Raw genomic sequence first — 10,631 nt, 5'->3', positions numbered from 1 at the left:
AAAAGCTATGGAAGGAAATGAAATCACTGAAAGACAGGTACTGTACATGAAGCCATTCACAAAGAATTGTTCATGTCTCATTAAATCCAGTGAGGAAATGGTTTTTAGTAAACAGCATATTTTATTTTGACAGAYTGGCACAAGACATGGCTGTTTCAATAAAGACAGGAGACACTGAGAGCATGAATGACCCGGTCAGTAAAACCAGACTGACTGAAATGTACAAAAGTCTAAAGATGAAGAAGTGGATTGACATGAAAGATCTTCTGAAATCCAATAAATCCAGTCCAGAGTTTACAAGGGCTTTGGTTCAGGTAAACTGAAATTGTTGTTTTTGCATGGATACCTTTTGATTTAACGTGGGTTTTAATTTTTATAACAATCCAACCCATTGTTGCAGAAAACCTTTAAAGAAGCGGCGGAAGAAATGAGAAGAATAAAGCAGCAAATAGAGGAAACTTTTGGATCCACTGAGTCCAGCAGTGGACAGGAAAACCAAAAGGTATTCAACCGCAGGAGCGTTTTCTCAACCACACCAGTTCTGATTAGTTCATTTTATTCATATCATGCTAATTTACATCAAATGTGATCTTAAAGTGACCATTAGCCAACATGCTGCTGCCCAACATACCGGGGGCTTCTGGGACCAACAGGTTAAATTCATATCAAGGGGTCTGAAATTGAATCCAGTTCTTTACTAAATAATACATTTCTATTATCAGATTCAGCAAAAATTAAAAACTGTTGTGAAAAGAAGAATCAATTTTACAATAAGGTGATGGTTGAAATTACTGAGAAAATGTAATTAGTTAAAATTCAAGAAACTGGAGACAATCAGAATCAGAAAATAAGTGTATTGAGGTGGTTTTCATTGAAAATGCCACATTGAACAGATTAGATCACGTAATCATTCAGAAAATAAAATTATTCTTCTGAGTGCAAAAAGCAGACAGGAAGTGATGCAATACGCCTCACCATAATGGTTCATATGTTCCAGGTTGAAGGATACAGAAAGCTGGCAGTTCATAATCTGCAGTTGGTTGTTTACCACAGCAACAAAGATCTACTGAAGGTTTGTGGATGTTCTTGTTTTAGAAAACAATCAGGACACACAATTAAACTTAATTATTTTAAAATGTATTTAAAAGGCTTAAATGTAAATTGAACAAATTTCTCCTTAACAGAGTCCATTTCCTAAATATGAAGGTGAACAAGCTGAGGATGTGATGGTGAATCTGAGACGTCTGACCTCAGAGTGCTACTGGTTGGGCTGCTTGATCGCTTTAAACAATCCGCCTCTCCAGCCAGACTGGGAGTCTCAGCATTATGTGAAAAACTCTTGGGACATTTTCCCTCATGGGCTCAAAGATTCTGATAAATAGACAAAGGACATCATGCATGAATGTCTTTCATACAGTTTTAGTTTCCTGAATGCACAAATTAGGCTTCATTTAAACAAAATGATAAATATTAATCAAATTACATTTAAGATAAAATGCATGAAATGTAAATTCTTATGTTTTTTGTGCTTTCTCAGTATTGTTCTATCAAATACAATTGTTGTAGGTGTTGGTTATGAAATAAAAGTACATGTTGTGTGAGTGAAAGTATTTACATTAGAGTTACAATTAATGTCTGTCTGACGGTGACAGATCAAGTTTTGTCTGGCTAAATAAAATGTCTTCAGTCTCTTGATCTTGATCTCACTGTTCTGTCTAAACTCATCCTTTAAATAAAATTGTGACTTTTTCTAAAGTAACTACTTAAGGATCAGTCATCTTTAAAACTGCCCTGCTGTTTCTCTCATTAAAGCCATCATGATTATTATAAAGTTTTTCCCTTCTACCTTTTGCTCAAACATAAATCAGAAAACTTAGTGTTTACAAACACAGCAATGTATGCTGTTCCCATCCAGATGGTAGAAGACCGACTTTGTAACTGTATTTATGTGGCTCTGAAGGTTTAGGTCAGAGTCCATCACAGATTCCAGGTCTGATCTCTAGTTTCTAGCTGTAATAACTGAAGCTGTGTGCTGACTCTGGATCATTCCTCATAACTTCAGTTTTGTTTCTTTTCAGCTGGAGAAAGTTAAGGGACATCAATACATAGATAAGATGTTGAAACTGAAAGAACATGTGTAGCATTGTGGGATTAATAGTCCTTATACCAGCGTATAATAACATATCTCTTATAGTTACAGATGTGTTGGCTGGAGGTCCAACATATCTCTAAATACAAAGTTTGACATAAGTGTAAATTTGTACACATGACCTTTACAGATACAGCAACCATAAGCCATATATTTTCTAGTGTTTGCATCTTTTCAACACTAAGATGACTGGCCATTTCTCTAGTACTTCCTCTGCTTATGGTCTGTCCACCTGCACATCTATAGACAGATATGCAAGAGGATCATTGAAGAGAAACTAAACAAAAGAAAAAAACATTTCTGGGCTTTCTCCAAGAGATATGGTGCTTAAAAAGAAAAACAAGCAAAAATAAATGACCTATATCAATTATCTTTTACAGGAATGATTGATCTTGGCTCTTGTACATCCCACTGTTGAATTTATGTTAATACTAAACAAAGATAAACACTTAAAGAACTGTTTCTCAGCAAGAAAAGGCAGACAGAAGAAAGTATTCAATTTGTTTTTTTATTGCAATTTAATTTCACTTCACAGCTTTCCTAAATGGAGCAACACATGGCATTGATGTGAAAATTAAAATTAAAACAAGTATGAATAAGCTAATTTTGATATATTTTCTCAGTTTATTGATTTTCACCACTGTTACATTACAGTTAAAGAAACCTCCACCACTACATAAACTAAAACGATACAATTCCCAAGATATTCTAACTTCTACTAATTTAGGGCAGGATTTACGATATGAGTAAAATGTGAGCAGGGTTTGATCAGAAAGAAGTGTTTTTCAAAATGACAGCAACTTATCTCCATCATTTGTGCATTGATTACATGAACTATAATTCAAGGTCTTGTAAATTTTTATGTGAAAACTTAGCCCACGAGGCTGGGTGGTCTCAAAGCATTGGTCCAAAAAAATGATTTTTTTACGATTTCATCTTGATTGCTTAGTGTTTAGCCACTGTGTGGTAAAATAAAGTGTAGTAACAGCAGTCAATTTCAATGTTTACTATAAATATCTGCTCTTTATGTGCACAGTAACTTCTTCTTAACGGTTCTTTCAAATCCCAAATTCCACCACCATGCCTTGAAGTCATTCACTTACTGAATGACTGTGAAGAAAGAAAATATCAAGTCAACTATTATGCTGTAGCATGTTTTAATCAGTGCTCTGTTCAAACACTGAAAGCATCTTCTGCATCACCATCAATGACACATTCTCTGTCTGTTGTCATGAAGTGAATTTTTACTGCTTGTTTCTTCCCACTAATCTGGTTTGTCCCTGTAGCTGTTATCTCTGTGGAGCCAAAGTCAATTTCCAGTTTGACTTTACCACCTCCAGTCATGTCTACAATGAAAGAACCAACCTCTTCCACTCCCCACTCATCTACATACACTGGATCTTTTCTTAATGAGCGGAAGAATCTCAGTTTCATCTCTACCTGGTCTGCTCTTGCTGAAGAACATAAGAACTCCTTGGTATCCTCTGAACCAAGATCTTCACCTTCTTCCACCAGTTTCCTGAAAATATCTCGACTCAATTACGCACCTTTGGCTGTAAATTTCTTTTCTTTCTTATGTTTGCTCTCATCAAACTTTTCACAAACAGCAAATCCATAAGTATAGGAACTTTTCCGAGAAGCAACAACATCTGGAATTTTCATGCACAACCATCTCTAGGGTTTACACAGAATGGTCCAAAAAGAGAACATATCCAGTGAGTGGCAGTTCCATGGGTGCAAATACCTTGTTGATGCCAGAGATCAGAGAATGGCCAGACTGGTTCCAGCTGATAGAACAGCAACAGAAACTCAAATGACCACTCATTACAACCGAGGTCTGCAGAAGAACATCTCTGAGCACAAAACACATCAAACCTTGAGGCGGATGGGCTTCAGCAGCTGACCAGACTGGGTGCTGCTCCTGTCAGCTAAGTACACGAAACTGAGGCTACAATTTGCACAGGCTCACCAAAACTGGACAGTAGAAGATTGGAAAAATGTTAACTGGTCTGATGAGTCTCGATTTCTGCTGAAACATTCGGATGGTAGGATCAGAATTGATTAAATTATGAGAGCATGGATCCATCCTCCCTTGTATCAATGGTTCGGCCTGGTGGTGGTGCAGGGTGTGGGGAATATTTTTCTGGAACACTTTGGGCGCTTTAGAATCAATTGAGCATCGTGTCAATGCCATAGCCTACCTGAGTACTTTTGCTGACCATGTTCATCCCTTATGACCACAGTGTACCCATCTTCTGATAGCTACTTCCAGCAGTAAAATGCTTCATGTCATAAAGAGTAAATAATCTCAGACTGGTTTCTTGAACAATAAGTTCACTGTACTCGAATGGCCTCCACAGTCACCAGATCTCAATGCAATAGAGAACCTTTTGTTATGTTGTGGAACAGGAGATTTGCATAATGGATGTGCAGCTGACAAATCTGCAGCAACTGCGTGACGCTATCATTTCAATATGGAGCAGACTCTGAGGAATGTTTCCAGTACCTTGTTGAATCTATGCCATAAAGTAATAAGGTAGTTCTGAAGGCAGAAGGGGGTCCAACCCGGTAGTAGTAAGGTGTACCTAATAAGGTGGCTGGTGAGTGTATGTCAAAACTACCTCTCGTATCTAATAATATTCTTCTGTGTAAGGATGTGTAAGGATGTTAAAAGTGGCTTGTGAATGAATCAATAACACATTGCATCAGAATCACAGACACTTTACCTCCACAGTCAACAACGATGTACTGCGTCCCTGCAGACTGATCCATTGACTTTGAGTTGTGTTTGTCTGAGATGAAACCATCAGCTGGAAGCTTCTTACACCAGATTGAAGCAGCTTCTGGTTCCAGTGCCAACACCAGTTTTTCCTCATCTCCTTCTGTTATAATACCTGCCTACAAAATGATAAAGTCTCATCCATCTGCACATTTCAGAACTTAATTGTTTCTGTAAATCCTGATGTTACCTGCATTGCAGCTTCTCTCATGAACTGTTTAGCTGAAGGATCCCAGATGGCAGGAACCGTCAGGACCCAGGTGAAGTCGGAGGGAATGAACAACCTCTCCCCACCTGTGTTTCGGCTGATTGTTCTCAGTGCATCTTCTTTAAGAAATCTCAGGGAGTCTGAGAAAACCTTCAATGCCTTCATAGATTTTCCATTGGCGGCTTTAATCTTCAGATCACTGCTGAGTTTCTGTAGATTAAAGTATTAGATACAAAAGTTTGGTTGTATAAGCAGTGATTGTACTCTTTATTTCCATTATATAGCAGGATGTAAAGCAATCAATAGTCATCACATCTTGTTTACTTATGGTCTTGTGCATGTTTCTTTAATGTTTTCTCATCAAACAATTTGCACAAATGATCAATCTCCATTCTTCCTCTTTCCTTCTCTGCTGACATTCAAAGGTTTCATCACATAATCTAGAATAGGGAACGTTTTTGGCTTCATAGCCAAAACTCTGACATTTTCATCTTCATTTAACAAAATGCAGGTTGGAGTCTTTGGGGAGTCAAGTCCATACTCCTTTCCCCACCTTGGTAGGTATGGTTCACTTTTTTCCTCTCTGGGTGTGATATTAAAGGCATAACCGCTAAACGCAGAGCCAAAGTCAATTGCTATGACAAATGAGTCGCCCATTGCAGAAAGAAACGACAACCAGTCAAGGTAAGGAGAAAATGTCACTGTGCCAGTAAGCAGCAGTCAGACTGTATTTATTTATCTCTCTGTAAACCACACCTCCTGCTTCTCTACGTCACATTCATTTAAACAGAGATCTTCATTTACTTTAAGTTCTGATAATTAATGAAAATGAAGTTTCACATAAATTACATATTTTTATAATTCAATGGTTCCAAGGCACATGTATTTTTTAAAAGACATGTTCAATCAATGGGATGGAAAGAACATAAATGAAAATATGATTACCAAAATAACTTATGTTAAAATTTTATAGTCTACTAGTCTATAAGACTGCATGTCTAAGATGTTTCTCTGATTTAAGACACCTGATTAAGATTATAGAAATTCAGCAAAAGCCTGTTAATTAGACATAAAATGAACTCATGTGTGCTTGAATCAAGAAAACACCTAAAATATGCAGGAGTGTCTCTAGAGGACCAGATTTGGGAAACACTGTTCTAGAGTGCTAAAGGAAGAACTCAAAATGAGCCACATTTGAACCACATCACATGTTCTAATTTTAAATCTAATTATGGACTTACTTTTTACATGTTGCATGCAAAATATTAAATAAAGAAAACTCAATAACTGCCAATAACTTACATATATCTTTTTATACATATTTTTAAAGATCAAAATAGAACACAAACAATATATTATTACATTTGGCATTAAAGAAAGATTGTTCCCTGAAATGACGAGAGGATTCCCAGAGCAATTATCTGACTCTAGTTTCCTGATTAGAAGAATCAGGAAAATTAAAAACCTGAAACAGAAAAACTGGTTTTTAAGATGTCAGTGTAGTAGGAATTCTAACAGCTTTCCTTTTCTCTTTCGTTCATACTTTTGGTTGTTAACTCTTTGGTATGCTGCATTTAAATTCAGGAAAAACTGAGTGATTGTTTTGCTTTCAGTTTGTTCAGGTGCTTTCTCATGTGCTTTTAGTAGTTAACTTCCTCCTCTTTTCATGCAAATAAATAGAACATTATTTCCAAAAGTCATTCGATATTATGTGTATAAAACACATTGCGAAGACAGGGTAGTAAAATAAATGCTAAAAGTTGTTCTTATTTTCTTAATTATCATTCAACCTTTTTTTGTTTTAAGGGCATGGCAACAATCTGAACACCAAATATGAGAAGTGAAAGGCTACTAAATCAAAGCTTTGCCTTCTAAATCTGAAATTGCATGAAATAGGGTTGCTTTTTCACAGGTGTTGTGCAGTGTGTAAAATTAATGGTCAAGCTTTCATTTGAGGATCTTGTTTGAAAAGTTTAAAAATGCTATACCTGAAATGGTTACAGTTTACCTTAATGAACAGAACTGCTACCTTATAGCAAGCTGCTGTTCTGGCCAACAAGTCCATTTTGACACCAAAGTCTACTTTTGGTAAGTGTGATCCTCTCACAAGGCTGACAGTGGCCTAAATACTAGTTCATCTTCATCCAACCTGGAAGGAAAAAGGAAATGTCATTTTGTTTGAAGCCTGGACACCTGATTGGTGACTGTGAACTGCTTCAATCTAAGTAACAGGGGTTTTCCACTAACCAGCCAGAAAGAGTGGCACTCTGTCCAACAATCTCTGCTTATTTCCTGAGGGAGCAACTTCTGATCACACTGATGAAGTCTTTAAAACTTTCATATTTGATGGTTTAGTATCACTGAAAGACACAAGTGATGGTGCTGAGAGATACTGCTGGTGCACAATCTTGAGAATATGTTGCCTTTTGATGTGAGGTCTACTTGTGATTCAAATGAGGATGCACTGATTGCTTGCTCCCCTTCATTGCGTTTATGTGAAAACATCATTAGTTTCTGGCGTTTTCCCAATTGCTATGTGCCAATGTTATGACTCGGTGGGAGAGAGTCAGAGGTTGACTTCTCACCTGCCTCAGCTACACCTGATGGTGGTGCTCTGCTTGCTAAAGAAAATGATGTCAGAAATGAGAAGATCCATTCTGCTGCAAAGCCTGTGACTTGTGAAGCACTCATTAACCCCTTAGCCCTCACGCCTTCAATCACCAATCAAAATGTGCGGCTCTAGGCTGCCCAATGAAAGGGTCATAATGGACACCGGAAGAATATTTTGCGTCACACACTGTAAAAGGTAGGAAACAACCTACCTTTTACCTACCCTTGTTCTCCCATGAAAATGTTGCCCTGATGCACAGCCAGGTAGTTGGTTGATAATTTTGCCTTGGTGACAGAGCTGGTTTAGGTAACAGGGAGTGGCTCGGATTTAGCTGCTCATTTCTCTGGCCCTTATTTAGTACAGAGCAAAGTGTCAAATACAAACATCATAATTTCTACACCTGACTGCAGAAAGACATGGTTATACCACATAAACATGTTGAAACACTATCATCCAAGGGAGACCATTCAGGTCTTCAGAGCCTTGTTTATTCAGGGTTTCCAGAACCCGAACTAGGTGAGGCAGAATTTAGTGTTTATGCTCCTCAGGTCTGGAACAAATTCCTGAGAAGCAGAAAATTTTGGATGTTATAAGTCTGGACTGAAACAATTGTTTTATGTTTTATGTTCTGTATTTAACATTTATTTCCTTTTAAGCAACCCTTGTTATGTGTGTGCTTTTGATTCTATTTCTTTTTTGTCTTTCCATTGATGTCATGCCAAGCAATTTGGCTCACTTTGTACTATGTAAAAGAAACTTCACTTACCTCATTATTGCTTTCTGTTTCCCTTTTTTGAGGTGGCCAACACTCAGCATTTTTGAAATGTAATTTTGATTCTGGAGTAATATTCTACCAGTAACTTTGAAGTTACAAGGAAGGTATCTTTCATCTTGAATCTTGTTTGGCTTCAAGCTTTGGTGAACGAAGACAAATCATGTGGTTTTTGCTTTAGCCATTAGATTCCAATAATTTGCATTGAACAGTAATACATCAACAAAATGTCAATGAGCTGGAACATCAAATCCTAAACTTATCCCAGTTCTAAATGCTGCATTTTTACCTTATAAGAAAGTGGCTCCAGGATCTTCATGTATTACCAAATATAATTTTATTTAATTACATTTTTCCCTTAATATTCTTAGGTTTATATAATAACAACTCAAAGCAGAATGTAGATGTGAATCAATCACAAACAACATCTGCAAATGGTTTGTTTTAAACTTCTAATGTCAATAATAATATCAAACTTCTTAGTTCACACATAATTCTCAGAAATTTTCTCCACCAGCTAAATAATTAGAATCTTTATATTAATGATATTTATTTAAAGTTCTTTGTTATATGATCACCACCACATTTTTATGGCAATGCTTATGAGTATTTAAACAAGATTTAAAAGTAGAAACAAAATAAAACAAAAGGGCATAAATACATTTGTCATTCTGATTTTGTAAGTTTTGCTGAAAAGCTTTTAAAACAAATATAATTAAGTGAGGCATCACTGTTCCCTGTAAATACTGTAGTGCAATGATGCCAAGAGAAGAAAATCACTGAAATGGCTTTGAAAAGCTCAAATAATATATTTTGGTCAAAAAAGAACTGGAAAGCAACATGGGGTAAAAGTGATTGTTTGTGCTCATGTTTCTTCATAGACCTGTTTCTGAAGAAAAATGTAGGTCTGATTTTGAATTTACCAAAAATTATTTTATTACTTTCCTAATTGTCCTTGCAGTAATGAGGGAAAACCCTCACCTGTTCCCACTGCGACCCTCCTCACAGCCCAGGTGTGTTTTCTCTCTGCTCATCCTAACCTCACTGCCAAGCGTGTCCTCACCACTTACACATGTTGAATGAAATGTTTAAATTTAAGGACTAAAATGTAGATATTACCATTCATTTTGTAATTTAAAGTATGGACACCAAGAACTTGCAAAATCCTTTCTGTAATGTGGTTATATAAAACTCCAAAAAACGTATTTTTTATATTAAAGAAAGATTGCTGCAGGAAATTCTGAAAGGATTCTCGGAGCATTAGTATTGCTATGACTGTATATGTGCTTTACAATTTTTGAACTAAAATTTAAGTGAACTGCAACAGGGAAACTGGTTTTGTAGAGGTTGGTCTAATAGGAATGTAATGACTTTCTGTTTCTCTTTATTTGTTTTCTCCTGGTTGTTAACTTTCAGGTATGTAGCGTCTTTCTTCAGGGGGAAACTGAATCATCAGCTTGTGTTCAGTTTGTTCAGATACTTTGTCATGTGCTGTTCATGTTGATAAATGCTTCAACTTTTCATTTAAATAGAAATTACATGATTCCCTAATTATCTGTGCAGACTAGACTGACTGATAAGGAGTACAAAAATAATTCTTACGTGTTATTTTCATTTTTCTCTTTTGATTAAATAATCTTACTTTATTTGTCATATTTTCCGAACTATAGAGCACACTTCACTATAAGTCACACCAACAAAGTTTTTTAAAAAACTGGGTACTTGCATACATAAGCTGCACCAGGCTATAAGCCGTTAATTTCTCAGCCGCTCTCGGTTCTCCACAAGGACGCAGCAGAGGGCAGGGTCCTAAATAAATCTGCCATTAAGGACGCAGCCCTCCGTCTCCATGGTTTCACTCACGCTGAGCTTAAGTGCAGCGGCTCTATATTTTCTATTTCTAAATCCACAGAAAAGCCACACCGGGCTATAAGCCGCATGGTTCAAAGTGCGGTAAAAAAGTAGCAGGGTAAAAGTACAAACTAAGCAAAAATCACCTTTTAATTTTTTTATTTGTTCTCAATAGTGGGTTCGATTCCCGGCCTGGGGTCTTTCTGCATGGAGTTTGCATGTTCTCCCTGTGCATGCGTGGGTTTTCTCCGGGTACTCCGG

General features: G+C 36.7%; 1 long non-coding RNA gene and 1 pseudogene across 1 annotated transcript; one reads left to right on the top strand and one right to left on the bottom strand.

Moving 5' to 3' along the window:
- On the top strand, positions 1-453 carry LOC103461123 (uncharacterized). The gene is made up of 3 exons (XR_533051.1): positions 1-37; positions 134-314; positions 401-453. It is a non-coding gene; the product is annotated as an uncharacterized LOC103461123 (long non-coding RNA).
- Positions 454-3,322: 2,869 nt separating this feature from the next.
- LOC103461124 (heat shock 70 kDa protein 12B-like) lies at positions 3,323-5,793 on the bottom strand (annotated as a pseudogene).
- Positions 5,794-10,631: the final 4,838 nt, after the last annotated feature.

This window comes from Poecilia reticulata, unplaced genomic scaffold (assembly GCF_000633615.1).
Source record: "Poecilia reticulata strain Guanapo unplaced genomic scaffold, Guppy_female_1.0+MT scaffold_637, whole genome shotgun sequence".
Taxonomy (NCBI): domain Eukaryota; kingdom Metazoa; phylum Chordata; class Actinopteri; order Cyprinodontiformes; family Poeciliidae; genus Poecilia; species Poecilia reticulata.
Note: the sequence above shows the minus strand (reverse complement) of the source record. Positions and strands in the feature narration are given on the sequence as shown.